A 19,552-nucleotide genomic window follows, 5' to 3' on the forward strand; every position below is an offset into this window, starting at 1 on the left:
CAAAAAAGGATTCTCAGGCGACCCACAAATAACAAACATATGTGGTTCGTGCCCCCAACAGCCTGGTCCTCCTTCCAAAGCGTGAGGCGCTCAGCCGAGCCCTGGTGCGTGTACCTGGCACGTGTTTTGTTTCTTGCACTGAATTCTTTCCTAGAGAAGTGCAGGTAGGCACAGGGCTTGTATTTTCCAGCGTGTTATACAGACACGTGCCCGGTTTGAACAGTCCATGGGCTGTTTTTTGTGCAGAGGAGACAGTTGCTGAGGCGGATGTTCTTCAGGAAAGGCTGGTGCTGTGGCTGTGCCAGCTCCTTCTGGCTGGCACCAGCACTGCCCTCCTTGTGGGGAGAGCTTGACACAAGAGCCGCTCTCCACCCTGGTGGTGGCTGGCTGCTGAACTCTGCTGCTGTTGGCTGTGTGTTGGAAACAGGCAGCTTGCCTTTGTGTGGGCTTCTGCAGCTCTTCTCTGGGGGCACAGTGCTGCCGTGGGGTGTCAGCCCCACTTCCTCACCCTCCTTCCTTATCACAGGAGTCTCTAGCTCCCTTCCCCTGCTCCTCTGTGCGCCTCTCCATGGCTGTGGGGACCTCCTGCTTCACTGACTGGTGGCTGTGGTATTTTCTCTCACTTCTCTCTCTCCCAGCTGCTGTTGCTCAGCATTTTTCCCTACTATCAGCATCGGGGCCCTGTTGGAGCAGAGCTGGCTCTACCCTGACATGAGGCAGTCCCTCAGCCCCACTGCCCAACCCTTGCCACGTAAAAGCCCTCTACAAGTGATAGAGGGGGACGGTGGCTCGATGAGCGTGGCAGGTCTGCCTGTTAAAACACACCCCTGTTAAAAAGAGACAGTCCCTGGCCAGCGGTGTGCCTTTACCAGCACTGAGCTCGCAAGGTGCTCATTAGAGCTGCGCGCTCTCCTACAACTTGTCTGCAAGAGCTGGCATGCCATGCCCCGGCTCTGAAGCCTGACTTGACTCTTGGTGCCAAGTCAGGGAGGGGAAAGCAAACCCAGAGCCTGTTGTACTTGACGGTAGGCACATGGAAATGGGGATCCAGCAGTCATGCACGAGCTTCATGCGACTGCCAGGAATGGGTGCCAGCATGTTCACGGTGGCTCAGGCTTTGCTTGACTTGCTCTCCTTCCCCTGCTATGCCAGAAACACGCATCGAGCTCAGGCCAGCGTTGGCATCCTCCTCCCAGGAAGAAAGTGGGATTTTTGGAGCCCTTCTATGAATGCTTTCCTAGTAAAACCCTCCACATGTGAAAATAAACAAATTTATTTAAAGATTCCTAAGAAAGATCAATAACGGAGGTCTGACACGTGGAGTTGCAGGTTTGCCAGCTGGTACTACAGCCCCCAGCAGCAGATTTAGCACGTTGCTGTGGCGAGTAACTGCTGGTGGGCTGTTAGGGCAGTGCTCCAGCGCTGAGCAGCAGCGTGCAACACGAGCAGCACTTTGCTGGGGTGGTCCTGCTGCAAGTATCTTGTGCAGGGAGATGAGGTCTGATGGAAGCAATGGCTTCTTTAAAACAAAAATAGTGGGCCGCCGTAAAATAGCGTTTAAATTCTCTGTGGGTTTACATTTCTTAGTGAAGTTCATGGTTTTCTATTCAGGCTACATATTACTGGAAGATGTGCTTATATTATACCATAGAGATCAGTACAGGACATCCTATTGGTATGGCACAATACCAATAAGCTCTCAGAGGATGCTTGCTCAAGGTTTTTTTCCCCAGGAAACAAAACTAAGTCACCACAGCTAAAATAATAGGATATGTTATTTTTTCTTTATTATTCAATTAAAAAGAGGCTTTTCAGTTACGGCTGAGAGCAACTGGGGGAGTTGCTGTGGCAGCTGTCTCTGCAGCAGGACTGACAACTCAAGGAAAGCATAATGGCACTGGAAAAAGAGAAGATTACAGACAGATTAAGGTCAGGATAAAAAAAAGACAGGGATGGAAAGGAAGATGAGTTACGGGTGCATCATATCTTGAGGAGTGTGAAAGACGGAAGAGGAAGCAACAGCTTGGTATCGTAAAGGCTTGGTGAGAGGATCCTTGTATCGAGGACTGCTCTCTCCAAACTCGTTACGTGTTGGAAATGTTTCTTCTCGCTTGCTTGGTTGGCAGTAGTGGCAAGACCCATGCTACAGCATATTAATTGCATGGACGTTCGTGGTGAAATCAAGTCTGGAGAGCTCCTGACGTGAATTCAGAGCGCAAATAATGGAAGAAGGCTTGGAGGTGGGGCAAAGATGACCCGTGCTGCTAGTGGTAACAGGGAAGGAACCAGGCTGGGGAGGAAATTTGGAAGCAGAAGTTCCTCCACTGCTGTCCGAGGAATATTCTTTGGGGCGTTAGGGGTCTGCCATTTGGCTCAAAGCAATACTGTTTGTCTGGCAGGGCAAACAGGGAAAGCAGTTTGGCTTTCCTTGGTTGGTTTGCTCCCTCTCTCCAGCAGAATTGTTTTTCCTGCTGCTTGTTGTAGAGAAAGTTCATCTCTTTAGATGAAGCCCATCTCCATTTTCCACAGCTGAAAGCAAAAGGGAACCATTGGGCAATGATTTTGGTGACTGAATGCAGAAGACAAACTCCGTTCTGAAGCTGTAGTGCTGTCATATAGCAGCAGCAGTCTTTATTAAAACCTAATTTTAACCATACTGTTTTGTTGAACAAATGAGTTTTTGATATTAATTGTCTAGTTGCAAAGCCTGCAATGCAAATCTGCCAGTTGCAATGAGTACAAAACAGTCTCTTGCAATTCACATTCTCCCAATCTCCCTCTCAAAGCAACAATTATTGATCCATAAACCGGAGCCTTCCCTTCAGTTACATATTTTTTATTCCATGAAAAAAGGCCAAGCAAAGACACTTTAATGAGCTCTCCAGTGGCATTGTTAACCTGGTTCTTCATTTTTTTCTTTACTGCTCGTGAAAGGTGCTGAGTTGCTGGCAGGCTGTTGTTTACTGAAGTAAAGTGGAGTCAACTTTGACATTACTGCACCCTCAGGTCACCTCCAGCATATTGCAAACCTGGCCAGCTGCCTTCTTGGACCATTAAAAACTTGGTGCCTACTGGGTATTTAGCTGCTCTGAGAAGTCTTTTAACAAGTATATCTGCTAATGAGAACTGTGAGAGCTCTTGGCTCTGCTGCTGCTGCTAATTTGTCTCCTGTAGGACATCTCACCACTCCTAGTACCAGGTAATGACAGATTTTCAGCTTTCTTAAGTGGAAAGTTGACTGAAACTTTTTTCATCTGGGTATTTGAATATCAAGCGTGGTGCTTGCAGGAAGGAAGTATGAGGATAAAAGATTACACTCAGCTTTTGCTATAGATAATTAGAAATGGTCTTATCAGATGCTTTCTCATGAGCTACCCTGTATTTGTAATACCTTTTGCTACTAATACAAAAAGACTTTGCTTTATAAAGAAAGATTACGTTTTAATCAATTTTACAGCCCAAAATGAGGGGGGAGAGGAAATGAGGGTGTCCTTCTGCACTGAGCCAAGCAGAGACATGGGACAGGTAAATGGCTTGTTCAGCCTCCAGCAAGATGTCTTAGGCAGCAACAGCAGGGACCAAGCTCTATATTTTAGAGTCCAAGTGCATTTCTTTACATTTTCACTTTTTTCTTGTCTTTTTTTTTTTTTTTTTAGCTTCCCCTTCTGATTCAGCTTTGCTGTGGTGGTCATTGAGAGTTCAGATAGTTTCTTTGCTCCGGTTAAACTGGAAGTGATGCTGAATGTCAGATGCTATCTATCCCAGAAGGGAAAATAGAGAGTCTTTCTAGCAAATCCAATTTCTCTTGAATGTGTCATTTCAGTGAACCTCCGCAGTGAGCCAGTGTTTCATAACACACTATTGATTTATTGTTCAAATGCCACAAATCCTCCACAAGGAGGTCAAATGATAAAATTTATGGAGAATTTATGGATTGGAATGAGGGAGAAGACAGATATATCTCTAAAAGCATTGACAGTTAAGTTATAGACTTTTTTTTTGTCATTGAATGTGAAAAAGTGGTATTTCATCAGGCACGCTTAGGCTTGTGTCCTGCACGTTCACCTGTTGGTTTCCTAGCTAACAACTGGGGAATATCCCAAATGCTGCCCGTTTCCCACCGTGGGCCCTTGCTGTAATGTGCTGTGGTGTGCTGTGTGACATGCGTTTTGATGTGTGCAGTGTTTCCCTTGCACAACAGTATCGAATCCAGTGATAAGTTTGGGCTGAAATTAATATTTCTTTAATAGAAATGGCATTAAATTGTCCATTGCTTACATGTAGCCTTCTGAACTCTGTCATCATTAATTAAGCTCTTGGGCTCATGCATTGTAAACACGCAAGCACAGGCGTACTTTTGGTGCTCGCTCTTACAGCGATGTCACTCATGAGCTGATGCAAAAGGAGTAGGTCATTAAAGGACAATTTTCACAGCGAGATGGTCAGGAGATAGCACTCTGACTTGATTTTCTGGGGGCTTATACAAGATGCAGTTAAAATACCTTGCCTTCTTCAGTACTTATGATGCTGATAATGAGTTACAGGTCAGTCAAAGCCCAGCAAAAGGCTGAACTTGCAAGAAATAATGACCTGGGCTCAGGGGTATCACACACACCCTTGAGATAACTGCACATTGGGTATCTTCATGCTTGCCCTGGAGAGCTCCTTGGTTATCCCTGGTCTCCAGAGGACAAGATCTCCTGCTGTGAACCCCAGTGACACAGTATCCCCAGAGACACAGCCCTTCATCACTCAAGGTGCTGTGATGGGCAGCTGGGGGCTTGCTTTGCATGACCTGGGAGCACAGGTTTAAGGCTGCTTCCCTGAGTGACCTGTGGCGTGTTGCATCTGCGTAGAGTTGGATTTATCACTAGGTAAGTTTTTTTTTTTTTTTTTTTTTCTTCTGGTCATGTATTTCCAGTCAGCATTGCATGCTTTCATATATCTCAGCTTGAGATCTCTGAAGGCACTTTAAAGCAGGTTATGACATCGTCTGAGACACAAGATGTGATTTTCATACTAGACTTGAAACGTTTCTTGTGTGTGACAGCACAGGGAACATGAGGGGTGTTTGGGTGGTTTCCCCCTTTTCACATACCTGCTTTTTGTTTTAAACAGCCTCTATCAGAAGCAGATAGAGTAGTACTTCATGTACTGAAGTCTGCAGGGATTGGCATGCTCTCCCTTGCCAGCCCTTAGGAGCAATAGCTGAGTATTCACTGTGGCTGTGAGGACTAACTAGAGCCATCAGCGTTACTGGCAGGGGACAGCAGCATCAGCTGACCTGGATTCCTTGGTGCTGAGAAATGAGCACACCTGGCCTACATTTTTAAAGTACTAATTGATGGCTGGTTGTTTAAGTGTCTGACACCCTGCTTTAATTCACTCTTACGAGGAGTAATTGATTAAGTACTGAGCACAATCCAAACAACAGTGTGACATTTCTTTTAAGGAAAAAGCAGCGAGTGGGAAACAGAAGATGTGGGTTTCTTTTCTGGACGTATTTCGTTCCTAACTTGCCTCCAGTGCAAGCAAATTCTTACACACCCATTAGCTGAATGTCAAAAAAACAACAATAACAAAACAAAATACAAAACAAAAACAAAACAAAAGCAACCCACAACTTGGCGTCAGAGTTTTGTATCTAATGTCTAAACCATCTAGGTGTATCTGTCAGAAATCCCTTCTTCTACAAGAAGCCTGTTGAGCTGTACTCCCCACTAAGTAAAGAAACCTGTCTGGGATAGTAGTAAAAGCACACCTGTATTTCCTAGCAAGCTTTCAGCAAAGAGTATTTCTTCTGGCAGAGATGGAAGATGTGAAGCTCAGGTAACGCTTGGTGTATAAGTCAGCTAAAGCAAAGCAGCACTGTGTATAAGTCAGCTAAAGCAAAGCAGCACTGACCTGGAGAACAAACCCTCTGAATCACGTGGAGAAGTGTTGATCTTTTCGGTTAAGTGGCTGTCAGTTCTGAAGCTTTAACGTGGTTGTTTGTCCTGTCTTTTCTCAAATTTTGCTATTGCAGCTCATTGTTGTTATGCATTGCCAGGGTCACTTGAGAATTTCTTAACTCTGGCAGCTGGATTCGGTGTCTGGAGCTGACCAGAGGGACGGGACTTCAAAACCCAGCTGAGGTTGAAGGCCTGTTCCTTTTTCTGATGAAAACATTTTTCTCTTAGTGCTGTGGTGGGATAGAATCCGCTTTATTTTTTGCTGTAAATTTTACAAGATCCAGAACAGCCCCCCCAGGCTTCCCCAGAGATCTGCTGCTATCGGCAGAAACAGCGGAGCCCCAGCCTTGCATGGTCCCATGGTGAGCCTGCAAGCAAGCATCGATGTTCAAACCCGATGCTCTGTGATCACTTTAAAACAGCTTTGTTTTCCAGCCCCTGAGGAGCAACGCATCACCCAACCTTGATGTGAGATCTTTGGTGTTACGCTTCGGTATCAAAAAGAATTACAGAAAATTTCCTGGGAATATTAAGTTGTTTCTGAGCGAGGCTGGCAGATGAGCTGGCTAAGCTGCTCCTTGTAACAAGTCCCCCTGGAAAATGCTCAGGCTATGCTGGGAGCCTTTGAGCTCACATGCCACTAGTCAGCAGGAGTCAAAATTGAGGTACTCCAGTGCTGGTGAGCCTTCCCTTTCATCCAGATAACCCGCTGGTTCAGGGCTGGGTGGCAAGAAAAACCCTCGGGAGAGGGGCTGCCCACCCCTCTTTGGAGATGAAACAGCTGATAGCATTCAGGTTGCTTAAAATTTGGGGGAAGGCACATCAGTATTCGAACCTGATACCCATCCAGATGAACACTTCTTTAATTTAGCAAATTCACCAAGTATTTTTATGATGCAAAGATCAAAAATAGCATGAGAAGGAAAGGAAGGGAATTAGTGCTGCATGATGTTGCTCTTTTTCTATTTTTTTTCTCCAGTGATGATATGGGAAGCTCACATTTCACATAATAGATGAATGAAGAGCAGAAGCAGCTCAAATGTGGTTAGCGGGGTGTCAGATGAAAAAATACAGCAGAAATAATTATTCTAGTCTGAAGAAACTGGCTTCTCCTGGCAATTGCAGTAAATCTCTGCTTTGGAAATAGAGCGACTGTGTGCCAAGTAGCTCAGCGCAGTAGAAATGATCCCGTGTCCCTTGCAGATCAGAAATGCTGGCTTTTCATAGGGAAAAAAAGCTGAAGAGTCTGTGCATGGGGATGCCCATTCCAGGACACTTGGGTGCCTTCAGCTGAGCAGGCGCAGCCAGGTCTGTAAATGGGAAGGCCACTCGTGCCTCAACCTTCTGCCTGGAAAAGTTCAAGCTCGGTGACAGTGATGTAGTTTGAATGCTGAGTTAATTGGTAGCTTGTCTTTTCCCTGTTCAATGCAGGCAGAAAATAAATTTGTCTGACTTCATAATTAAAAGGAAAAAAAGCAAGTTAATGACCTGTTTCGAGCACTGAAGAGAGATGTGTAACTGATAGGGTCTATTCAGTATGTAAATCTACACGATGTAAAAGAGTCAAACTTCCTCAAGGGGAGGACAAAATCTCTTTTGATTTTTAAAAAGGACTCCTGCATATTTCTACGCCTCCTGTCATCTTTTAATAACATTTTATTAAAAATATCCTGGATTAGGAAGCTCCTTTTAGCACTTTGAGCAGATAGAATGGGATAAACGTCAGGGCTTTTTGGCTAAGCATTTATTGTGTGTGTATCGCTGCCAATTTCAAAGTGTGTCTTAGAATAAGCCTACAAATATAAGGCATATGGGATATGCCCGTGGAGACATGGAGACAGTTCAGGTATGTTTTTGGGCTGTAACAAGCTTATTGTGTGCGATGCGTGGACAGACAAGCTCCACCAGTGGAAGGTGGGCAGTTAAGTGATTATAAATGTAAGGATGCTGTGTGGCAGGGCCATTGATGCACGGTGGAAAGGCAAATCAGAAGGAGGTCCTCTGCTACGTTGTGCAGCATACCTACATTCAGAAATAAAGGTTTCTTTCTCAGTTTAGCACGTATGTTGTGTTACATGTGGGACTTAGCATGGTTGGGCTGTGCCTGCTATTATTCAGAAGCACACACTGTGTAGTGTTGTAGATAATGGAATAAATAATTTGGAAGTTAATTAAGGGCCATCTTAGGCACATTTCCGTAGAAGATTAATCTCCCAGTGAATTTCCCACAAGAACAGACACTGTGATGCGAGAAAATGAGAAAGACGTGGAAAATATTGACAAATGAACAAATGTTTTCTCAGCTATTGAGCATTTGGGCACCCAGAAGGTCTTTTTTTTGGCTGTCAGTTTAGAGAATGGATTGAATCCTGGTATCTTCAGGATGAAAATATGGGGTTTGGTTGACATGGCCTGCACGGTGCCCATCCTCTGTCCTGTTCCTGCTTCAGCTATAGGAGAAAACCATCCTCACCTGTGTCAGGGAGCACTCTGTGCTTACTGCTGCTTCCTTTCAGTTGGATCGGGATGTGCATAAATGTCCTCCAAATCCTTCTTGAGTAGGCTTTGCTTACATGGTGTTAGCTCCGGAATACATTCATTCTTCTGAATACATGCACAAAATGACATTGTAGTCAGTGTATTTTATCCTTACATCTGCAAGGATTTTGTACACATTTGTGCACAGGAGGTGTATAATTCAGCATTATGAATATGTTTATTGCATAATGTGCTCATATGTTTTATATGAGTATATTTGTTACACAGTTTAAAATGACACAGGCCCCAACTTCTGCTTTTTTTGTGCCATGTTTGGATCAGAGGAAGCTTTAATCCAAGAAATGGGAAGTAGAGATGGACAGAAATTTAGATCCTAAGAGAAAGTTTAGATGCTTCATCCACAAGAAGTCCCAGAAGTGCCTAAATGCAGCACCATCTTCTGAAGCTTTTCCCCCAGCCCAAAAGAAGCCCCACATGCCTTGGTTTAGTAGGAAAGCCAAAAGTCGGGTATCTGACAGCGAGTGGCACCTTGTTGCTTACACACTGGGCCTCTAATCGATGATGTTTTCATGCAGAGGAGTTTGGAGAGAGCTCAGGCACTGTGTTCTGGGTCTGCTTACTGAAAAGTGCCCATGGCCATGGAGCTAAGGGAGGTTTATGTGGCCTCCTGCTCTTTTCTCTCCTTTGTGTCCACCTCTTAGGGGATGCCACTGTTAAATCACCTGTGCAAAACTGTAGTTCTTGTTTTGCTTCTGGACATGACATAAGGGATGTTTGAAGAGCTTAGCTTCTCCCAAAAAGGAATTAAAAAAAACACCTAAATGGAATAACAAGTGCAAGAAGAGGAATAATTAATTCTGGATGCCAGCTATTGCTTGTTTAGTCATGGAAAAAGAAGCCCAGCTCATGCTCTGTTCATGAAATAATTTAATTGCTGTCTGTATTTTGGAAAAGAAGCCATGTCTTCAACTGACTACACTGCAAGCAAAGTAACTTTATCCTCTAGGTGCAACTAGGGGAGCAATAATCAGCTTATTTGTGCGCCTTGCTTTCCATTGGAAAGAGTATATATAAACACATTGTATTTAGTCTAAACAAAGTTTTTTGTTGAATTTTGTTGAAAATTGAAGTTTTCAGTGTGGCCCTTTGTGTCAGTGAATCACAGGAAAGATGGCCAGCAGTGCTGGGGGCTTGCCTTGGAAGACCACGGTCCGTGAGGTCTGCTGCTTACGCTCTGCCCTATGCTCAGCTGCTGTGGCCAAGGGGACACGGAGTCGCTGGGGTGTTTCTGATGTCCTTCAGCCCATCTGTGGAGCTTGGAGTGGTGGGACTGGCAGCAGCTTCGATGCTACTCATGGGAAGGTTTTGTGCTTGATAGAGGAATTTCCGAAATTGGGTAATCTGAAATTAGCCACAGCAATATCCCGAGGACCTAAAAATCTAAATTCTGTAATGCATTCAATGCACCATGAAGCAGAATGAAAGTCGGACACTTTAATACACAGCTGAGCCAGCTGGAGGATACGTGGAAGACTGGAAACATCAGGATTTGGATAACGCAGCAGGATGTAAGCCCAGAACAGGAGCAGAGATCCATTGATCTTGACAGAGTTTCTGATTTTGGGCCAGGAAGAGCATTGGCACCTCCCAAAAATGTGGAATTTACCTCTGGAATTTAAAACTTGTCTTGCGTCTGAGGAGGAAAGCAGGTGATTTGTACACAGAGTTTGGTGGTTAATATGATCGAGGGAGGAGGGATCTGGTTGGATGCCACTGAATGGTTTGGAAAGGCCATAAATACTGATGGTTCTCCTCTGTCAAGGTGGGTGCTGCAGGCAGGTAAAGAACTTTAACTAGACATAATTGCCTTTATGGAATTTTTTTTTTTTTTTTTTTTTTTGCTGTATGGCAAATTAGGGATTAGAATAGACTGGCATGCAAAAACGTAGTGTTTCGAGCACTCTGAACTTCTTTAAGGATAGACTAGGTGGTAAAAGGTGTATATTTCTGTTACTTCAACAAAGCTGGGTTCAAAAGTTGCTGTCTGATTGAGGTGGTATGAGGGTTGGACTGCTGAGCGGTTGGCTGCTGGCTCGGCTGCTGCTGGAAGCTTCCACCCATCCCCAGGCCCATGGTGCTCCCAAGTAGTACAGCCTGCTGCCGTCTCAAGCTGTCTTTCTGGGATGAGCTTGGGTAGCAGCAGCTGCTGTTAAACACCTCTATAGTGTTGGGGTGACAGGATTAGTGCCCTGAGTCTTTGTGGGGGGTGCATTACCTGTTTTAGAAATCCCCAGCCAACGTCCACACCAGAGGTACATGTGTTTGCTGGTTTCTCACCCGTCTGGCAGCTCTCCTGCTAACCTCTGCTTCTTGCTTTATGTAGGATGAAGACACGAGGTCGCTTACCTCACTGGTGCACAGACTGCTGAGATCTTTGACTGGTCTAGGAAATGGGTTGTTTCGTGCTGCAATGCCTGGCTATAAGCTCTATAGAAGGGACAGGCAGCATAGAAGGGGTGGTGGTGTGGCTCTCTATATTAGAGAGTCTTTCGAGGTTGTGGAACTCGAGGTTGGGAATGACAAGGTCGAGTCCCTTTGGGTTAGGATCGGCAGGGACAACAAGGCTAGTGTCCTGGTCGGGGTCTGCTATAGACCGCCGAACCAGGATGAGGAGACGGATGAGGAATTCTACAGGCAGCTGACAGAGGTTGCAAAATCATCAGCTCTTGTACTCGTGGGGGACTTCAACTTCCCTGACATATCCTGGAAGCACAACACAGCCCTGAGAAAGCAGTCTAGGAGGTTTCTGGAGAGCGTGGAAGATAGCTTCCTGACGCAGCTGGTTAGTGAACCTACCAGGGGTGGTGCCCCGCTAGACCTTCTCTTCACAAACAGAGAAGGACTGGTGGAGGACGTGATCGTCGGGAGCTGTCTTGGGCAGAGTGACCACGCAATGGTGGAGTTCACTATTCTTGGCGAGGCCAGGAAGGGGACCAGTAAAACCGCTGTATTGGACTTTCGAAGGGCTGACTTTGAGCTGCTCAGGACACTAGTTGGTGGAGTCCCTTGGGAGGTGGTTCTGAAGGGCAGAGGGGTCCAGGAAGGCTGGGCGCTCTTCAAGAGGGAAGTCTTAATGGCGCAGGAACGGTCTGTCCCCACGTGCCCAAAGACGAGCTGGCGGGGAAGAAGACCAGCCTGGCTCAACAGAGAATTGTGGCTTGATCTTAGGAGGAAAAAGAGGGTTTATAATCTTTGGAAAAGTGGGCAGGCCACTAAGGAGGACTTTAAAGAAGTAGCGAGGCTGTGCAGGGACAAAATTAGGAAGGCCAAAGCTCATCTGGAGCTCAATCTGGCTACTGCCGTTAAAGATAACAAAAAACGTTTCTATAAATACATCAACACAAAAAGGAGGACTAAGGAGAATCTCCATCCTTTACTGGATGCGGGGGGAAACTTAGTTACAAGAGATGAGGAAAAGGCGGAGGTGCTCAATGCCTTCTTTGCCTCAGTCTTTAGCGGCAATACCGGTTGTTCTCTGGATACTCAGTACCCTGAGCTGGTGGAAGGGGATGGGGAGCAGGATGTGGCCCTCATTATCCATGAAGAACTGGTTGGTGACCTGCTACGGCACTTAGATGTGCACAAGTCGATGGGGCCGGATGGGATCCACCCAAGGGTACTGAGGGAACTGGCAGAGGAGCTGGCCAAGCCACTATCCATCATTTATCAACAGTCCTGGCTATCAGGGGAGGTCCCAATCGACTGGCGGCTAGCAAACGTGACGCCCATCTACAAGAAGGGCCGGAGGGCAGACCCGGGAAACTACAGGCCTGTCAGTTTGACCTCAGTACCAGGGAAGCTCATGGAGCAGATCCTCCTGAGAGTCATCATGCAGCACTTGCAGGGGAAGCAGGCGATCAGGCCCAGTCAGCATGGCTTTATGAAAGGCAGGTCATGCCTGACGAACCTGATCTCCTTCTATGACAGAGTGACGCGCTGGGTGGATGAGGGAAAGGCTGTGGATGTGGTCTACCTTGACTTCAGCAAGGCTTTTGACACCGTCTCCCACAGCATTCTCCTCAAGAAACTGGCTGCTCTTGGCTTGGACTGGCGCACGCTTCGTTGGGTTAGAAACTGGCTGGATAGCCGGGCCCAAAGAGTCGTGGTGAATGGAGCCAAGTCCAGTTGGAGGCCAGTCACTAGTGGCGTCCCCCAGGGCTCGGTGCTGGGGCTGGTCCTCTTTAATATCTTCATCGATGATCTGGACGAGGGCATCGAGTGCACCCTCAGTAAGTTTGCAGATGACACCAAGTTAGGTGCGTGTGTCGATCTGCTTGAGGGTAGGAAAGCTCTGCAGGAGGATCTGGATAGGCTGCACCGATGGGCTGAGGTCAACTGCATGAAGTTCAACAAGGCCAAGTGCTGGGTCCTGCACCTGGGGCACAATAACCCCAAGCAGAGCTACAGGCTGGGAGAGGAATGGTTGGAGAGCTGCCAGGCAGAGAAGGACCTGGGAGTGATGGTGGATAGTTGGCTGAATATGAGCCAGCAGTGTGCTCAGGTGGCCAAGAAGGCCAACGGCATCCTGGCTTGTATCAGGAACAGCGTGACCAGCAGGGCTAGGGAGGTGATCGTCCCCCTGTACTCAGCTCTGGTGAGGCCGCACCTCGAGTACTGTGTTCAGTTTTGGGCCCCTCGCTACAAGAAGGACATCGAGGTGCTTGAGCGGGTGCAGAGAAGGGCGACGAAGCTGGTGAGGGGCCTGGAGAACAAGTCCTACGAGGAGCGGCTGAGGGAGCTGGGCTTGTTCAGCCTGGAGAAGAGGAGGCTCAGGGGTGACCTTATCGCTCTTTATAGGTACCTCAAGGGAGGCTGTAGCGAGGTGGGGGTTGGCCTGTTCTCCCACGTGCCTGGTGACAGGACGAGGGGGAATGGGCTTAAGTTGAGCCAGGGGAGTTTTAGGTTAGATGTTAGGAGGAACTTCTTCACTGAGAGGGTTGTGAGGCACTGGAACGGGCTGCCCAGAGAAGTGGTGGAGTCACCATCCCTGGAAGTCTTCAAAAGACGTTTAGATGTAGAGCTTAGGGATATGGTTTAGTGGAGGGCTGTTAGCGTTAGGTTGGAGGTTGGACTCGATGACCTTGAGGTCTCTTCCAACCTAGAAAATTCTGTGATTCTGTGATTCTGTCTTGTGGGAAAATCAGCATGACCACACCTTCAACTTATCTAAGCCCAGGAGCAGCTATTTGTAACTATTTAAAAAGTGTCACTCTTTGAGAGTCTTGCCATGCTTCTGTGAAGGTATTCAGTAAATAACTGAAATCAGGAAAAAAAAAATCTATCATGAACCTATCCAACCGTAGTTAACAGTAGACTCATTCTTGTAGACCACTGACCTCTCAAAGGCAGGTTCCTCGTGCCCGCAAACTCTTAAACCCTTGTAGACAGAAGTGAGACCTTTTAAGGAAGTCATCCTGTACCTTCAGGTATTTGCTTTTCTTGCCCTTTTTTAGTCCAGTGAAAAACAACACAGCCTTGACAGTTTTCCCCAGAATGTTTTGTCGCTGTTTACTTTTTTCCTGCTTCTAGGTGAGGGTGAATTGCATAGCATCCTAATAACATGGTGGTATAATAATACAGTAATGATTTTTGATGAAAGGAGACATTTACTAGAATTAGATCCCTTTAAATGGCAGCTTTTTGTTCCCTCTAATATTTCTTTCATTATCTTGTGTGTTGAATTTACAGCAAATAAACCCAAATACTGATTATGGGCTTTTTTTTTTGAACTCCTATGCAAACTGAATTGCTTGCATTTTTAGTGGTTCTCTAATGCTGCTGCCATGCCAAGGTCGTCATTATCTTACATAAAGTATTCTCAAAGGTTTCCTGCTGGCAGTTTTGTGCAGAGTTGCTGCCCACGTAGCTGTGTAACATAAACCACAAAGGCCTAGGGACATTCTGGGAGAATTTCATGAATCTTTTGTACTTCTTACTTGAGTTTGAGTGGTCTTTCTCTGGATTTCCTCCTCCTGTATTAGAAAGTATGTTGCTGTCTTTTTTTTCTTGGGCACAGCTGTATGGAAATGTGTGCTCAAGTGGCACTGCTCAGAGGAGGCAGAGAGTTTTTGGAAGCCAGCTGGGTGGATTCAGCATCTCTGATTTCAGGCACTGGAAGTTAGATGTTGTCTCCCTCTGAAGAAACTGGGTAAGGATGAGCAGCACCAGAATGAGCTGATCTCACTTATCCTAAACACCTCTGGTGATGCATGGTAGTTTGGTAGTCAAATTCTGCTTAACTTTATGCAATAATACTTTTTTTTTTTTTTTTAATAGTGTAAATAATTCACAGTTTCCCAGCTAGACTTTTAAAATGAGCTGTGACTGTCCTCTGGCATCACAGAGGGCAAAGGAGACAAAATTTCGACAAGACGAGTGATGCCCCTGTGGAACGATGGTGCTTCTTGAAATCATTTCTACTTTTTGATGGGTTTGAAAAGCATGCTGTAACAAACAGAGACACCATGTTGGGAATTTTGGGGCTGTGGGGGAACCAGTGGGGTTGGTGGCACTGATTGACCCCCCTGATCCCCTTTCCCCATGGTTTTTGATGCCCCAAGCTGGGGCTGCTCCGACAGCGAGAGCATCCCCTGGCCCTCGTGGCTCCACCCCAGGAAATGCTGAAGGGATGCATGGAGGACTCCTGGAAAGAGGTGAAGTCGCAGATTAATTTAAGCAGTTATTAATAATATATTGTGCTTTCTCAGCGTTTTTGGCTTCTGTGGGAAACGGAGCTGGCGACGAGTTACTTTGTGGTTTTTATCATTGCTTTTGTCAGGCATTTTGGAACAGGAATTCAAAGGCAGCTCTTGAAGAGGTGAAATGCTGCGGAATATATGACAGAAATAGCAAAGTTGGAAAGTGCATCAACATCCATGTAATTTAAGTCTCTGTTCATAGCACGAAAGGGCAAAGTGCACCAGAAAGAAATTGCTTAATTTGTCATCGGAAGAAATCTGTATCGTAGCTACTTTATTTAAAAGAGAGCAGCTCAGTACTGTGCAACAAAGTGTTTCACGGGTTGTCAATAAGACACTGCCTCGCAGACTTGCTTAGGATTCAAAAGAAAGCAATATTTTTAGCAAGACAATTATCCAGCTGTAAAGAGGCAGTTTCATTCTGTGTCTTTGAGGCGCTGACAGTATCTTGGCTTTTGTATTTGTCTTACATTTGGACAGATCATATTATTTTTTATTAGAATTTGTGGGAGGAAAAAAGCAATGGAAATGAAATCCCTTGTGAAATTGCTTGAAATTGCCTTTCACTTGCCTGAATAAATTTGTTATTGATTTTTGCCCTTTTATAAGAATGAAAGGTTAATGAAAACAATCACATTGCTTTCATCCCAAGGTAGAGATTATGTACTACATGTAGGGCTCGGTCTTTTTTTTTACCTAACAAAAACATTAGTGTTTAGGTATTAGCCTTATGAAAGATTAGCTGTTGTGATGGGAAATGAGTTATGCTGCAGTATCTTCAAAGCTGTCACACAGTGTGTGACGGATTAATAACTGCAGCCTTTTTATATTGTGTTCCTTGGTTATTTGAGACGGGCATCATCATAACTGGGATCTGCACTCTCCAGAGCTGCAGAGAATTTTTATTTCTTAGGACTTTCCATACAATAGGGAGCATATGCTGATACTTATGTATCTAATATCTATCTATCTATCTATACGTGTATATTTTCTTTTTCCACAAAGGAGGCCAAGGAGTGAAGCATGCCTGACCACTGGTGGAGAATCTGCTCTACTGGAGACTGGTGGGATGCCTCAGAAGTCGGAGTTCAGAAGTGACACTTGCTACCCCTGGCAAAAAGCATGGTGACAACTCCTCCCAGAGCTTGTGGCAGCCAAATAGTCAAGAATTGCAAATCTCTGCTTAGATGTCAGCAAAACCCAGCAAGAACGTACTCCTGTAAGGTGTGTGTGACCTTGCTGGGAGCATGTGTTCTTCATGGTGGTTCCCTCTCAGATGCCCAAGCAGGGCTGGGGTGGCCCCAGACAGGCTGATGGGGCCGTGGAACTCTGTGAGAGGTGACCCCAAAGGAGCTCCCCAAGCAGCAGCAGAGGTGCTGAGCCTCTCGTGGTCTCTGTTGCTCCGCCAGGTCTGGCCTCTAGCTGTTTGCTGAGTCTCTCTCTCTGCAGTTGACTCCTCCAGTTGATAAAATGTCTAGGAGGGATGTGGAGCTCGCTTTTGCCAGCTGGAGTAAGAAATAGACATTATGGGGCAATCTTAAATGTTAAGTGGTTTCAAATGTTCTTTTATTTGCTGCTCTCGGCTGTTCTTGAGAAAGGGCTCACCTTGACCTTTAAGCTGGCCCTGGGTCTTAACTTTTATGCAGAGTGAGCAGGTACGAATAGAGATCTCTGAACTTTAAAGCCTACCTTTCTCTCCTAGTCTGAGACCTGTTTAAAAAGGAGAGCACAGAAACCCTGGTTTCCCGCTTGGGCCTTGTCTCTTGCTCATGTTTGTGTAGTTTCTGCTGCTCTGGCATCTCTATAGACTTTCATATACATTGCAAACTTCTTATACCTTATAAAAATGCAAACCAAGAGGCTCAATTCATTTGCTATTCACCAGCCATGTACTCCTTTTAAGGTTCGAGTGAGATAAAGATTCATCATAACACAGACCTTCATGCAAAAGTGAGTTTTTATTCAAAACATGCAATCAGATTTGATTTTTTTATATGTGGTTGCTACACCCACAATTCATTTTAAGCTATTATATAATCTGTAGTCCATGAATAAACCTTTGGGCTGGAAAGCAATGAACTGGAAGAAAGAATGTCATTTCTACGCCAGTGGTTAAAGTCTAATCACACCTCCCAAAGCAGACAATTTCTGACAGAATGGCAAGTTCATTTTCCCAAAGACAGTCAGTTGATAAATATAACATGCTGTTGGCAGGTGGAGTCATTTTTCAGCTCCTGAAAACCTTCAAAACTCAATATAGCCGAGGAGATGGCGTGTCAGGCACAGGATTGGGATCCTTTATCAATCTCCAACTGTACCAAACGAATATCCCATGCAAGAACTTGGGTTGTCAAATGTCCCATAAAAGCAACAATGAAAAACATGCTTCGATCTGATGTTTCTCTTTGTTTCCTTGTACTGTTTTGCTGGCATTTTTAAAGGGCTTAGAAACAATTCGTCTGAGCTGTTCTTGCTGCAGTAAAAGCATGCAAGACAGCTTTCAGATTCAGCTGCTAAATGGCTGAGTGACATTATACAAATTTCTGCAGAGTGGCTTACTGATATTTGTCCTACAGCTGTAATTCAATTTACAGTTGGTGTGTTTAGTCTGGAAATCAATGCTTGTGCTTAGATATGTAATTTGTGACCCACAGCTGAAGCCTGTGCTGTGCTAAGCACAGCCTAAACTTAATCGTCCATACGCACTGATGTGGTGCTGAAGGAATGGTGTTGCTGATGATCTCCCGCTTGTTTCTTTTTTTTTTTTTTTTTTTTTTTTTCCCCTTTTCTTTAAAAAGCTCTTTTCTTGGCGAGGGAAGGCACTACTAGAGGGACTCATCAGTATAGGAACACTCCTTGTTTGCTGAATTTGGGACAGTCTGAATCAAAGAAGAATAAGGGTCTTTTAAAAAACAATTTAGGGAAGTCACTGAAACTTGTTGGTTTTTCATTTTGGTGTTTTGCTTTAGTTCTTTGGAGCCCTTGTGAAGTTGCATGGGTCTGAGTTTCACTCTGCATTAATATTTCACTTTTCTTTGTTACTTTTTCCGTATGTTATTACATGAAAAAGTTCACACTTTCAATATGTAAAATTGAATGTGTTTAATACAAATTAAATACAAATTGTATTTGTATTTCACAGAATCACCTAGGTTGGAAGAGACCTCCAAGATCACCTAGTCCAACCTCTGACCCAACACTACCAAGTCCTCCACTAAACCATATCACTAATTTGCAGCCTCCCTGCTGATTTGGGTTCCCAACAAGCACCCAGGGGACAGAAATGGCTGCGTCCTGAGGTCCTTCTCTGTTCATGTGTTTTTTTAGGTCTTCATCAATAGAGGGTGTTTACAAAATCATTCTGGAGCCATCCTGGCTGACTTCCTCATTTGTTTTTTTTTTATTTCTCCTTGCAAAATTTGACCTTGCTGTTGGCTTCAGCTCCTTGAATTTTAAGCGGTTGGTTTTAATTATACTTCTATTGTATTTTAAGTAGTTTAATTATTATGTAGCATGCAGAATACCTTTTGGTGAGAAGTTACTTGAACTTGTCTAATCCATATTAGATTTTGCATGCTTGGGTCAAGAAATGCTTGTTGAATGCATTAATTGTATCAGAAAATACTTAGAAAATTTCAACTTTTCAATACAGCTTTCCTGCCAGGTGACTTCTGCAGCCTTTATTTGCTTGCAGTAGGTCTTGGATGAGTTCATCTGCACAGGTGATTATGCTCATTAAAGGGAATGTATCGGGGACTGAGTACAAACCAAAAAGGAGCAATGATCGGTGAGTCTTTAATATTCCCCCTGACTATGGTCTGTGGGCATTAAGGAAGGAAGCTGATGCCTAAATTTTGCTGTGCCAGTCCCCTTTGTTAATGGCAAGTTTCTAACCCTCCAGCAGCACAGAGGTGTGTCACCACTAACCATTGCCTTCCCATTTGGATGCCACTGCATGTCCCTGCCTGAAGAAATAGATTTCTTTTGGCTCTATTAAACTCTTGTCATTCTTGAAACCCAGCAAAGCGAGGCTGATGTTGTCTCTGGCGTGCTGCTTTCAGGGAGTGGAGTGAGAAGGGTTTGAGTGCTTTGTCCTCATCACTCCCCTGCTTGGAGATGCCTGCTTTGTCATCTGAGGCTGCGGTTCCTCACACCGCTCCTCCATGGATCAGTTCCTTCCTTCTTACAGACTTACAGTTCTGATGCATTTTGCATTGAAAATAGGCTAGTAGTTTACTAAGGATTAAGAGGGTTTTGAAAGCTTACAGTCAAAAAGCTTAGGAAAAATTTAAAAAAAATAATAAAAAGGGACATACTTGTTCAGAGAATTGCTAAAATTGTGTA

General features: G+C 45.0%; 1 long non-coding RNA gene across 1 annotated transcript; it reads left to right on the forward strand.

The window, feature by feature from the left end:
* Positions 1-14,532: 14,532 nt before the first annotated feature.
* On the forward strand, positions 14,533-18,470 carry LOC311439463. The gene is made up of 3 exons (XR_014694728.1): positions 14,533-14,658; positions 16,214-16,432; positions 18,351-18,470. It is a non-coding gene; the product is annotated as an uncharacterized lncRNA (long non-coding RNA).
* Positions 18,471-19,552: the final 1,082 nt, after the last annotated feature.

Source organism: Aythya ferina (genome assembly GCF_964211825.1).
Source record: "Aythya ferina genome assembly, chromosome: 7".
In the NCBI taxonomy this organism is placed as follows: domain Eukaryota; kingdom Metazoa; phylum Chordata; class Aves; order Anseriformes; family Anatidae; genus Aythya; species Aythya ferina.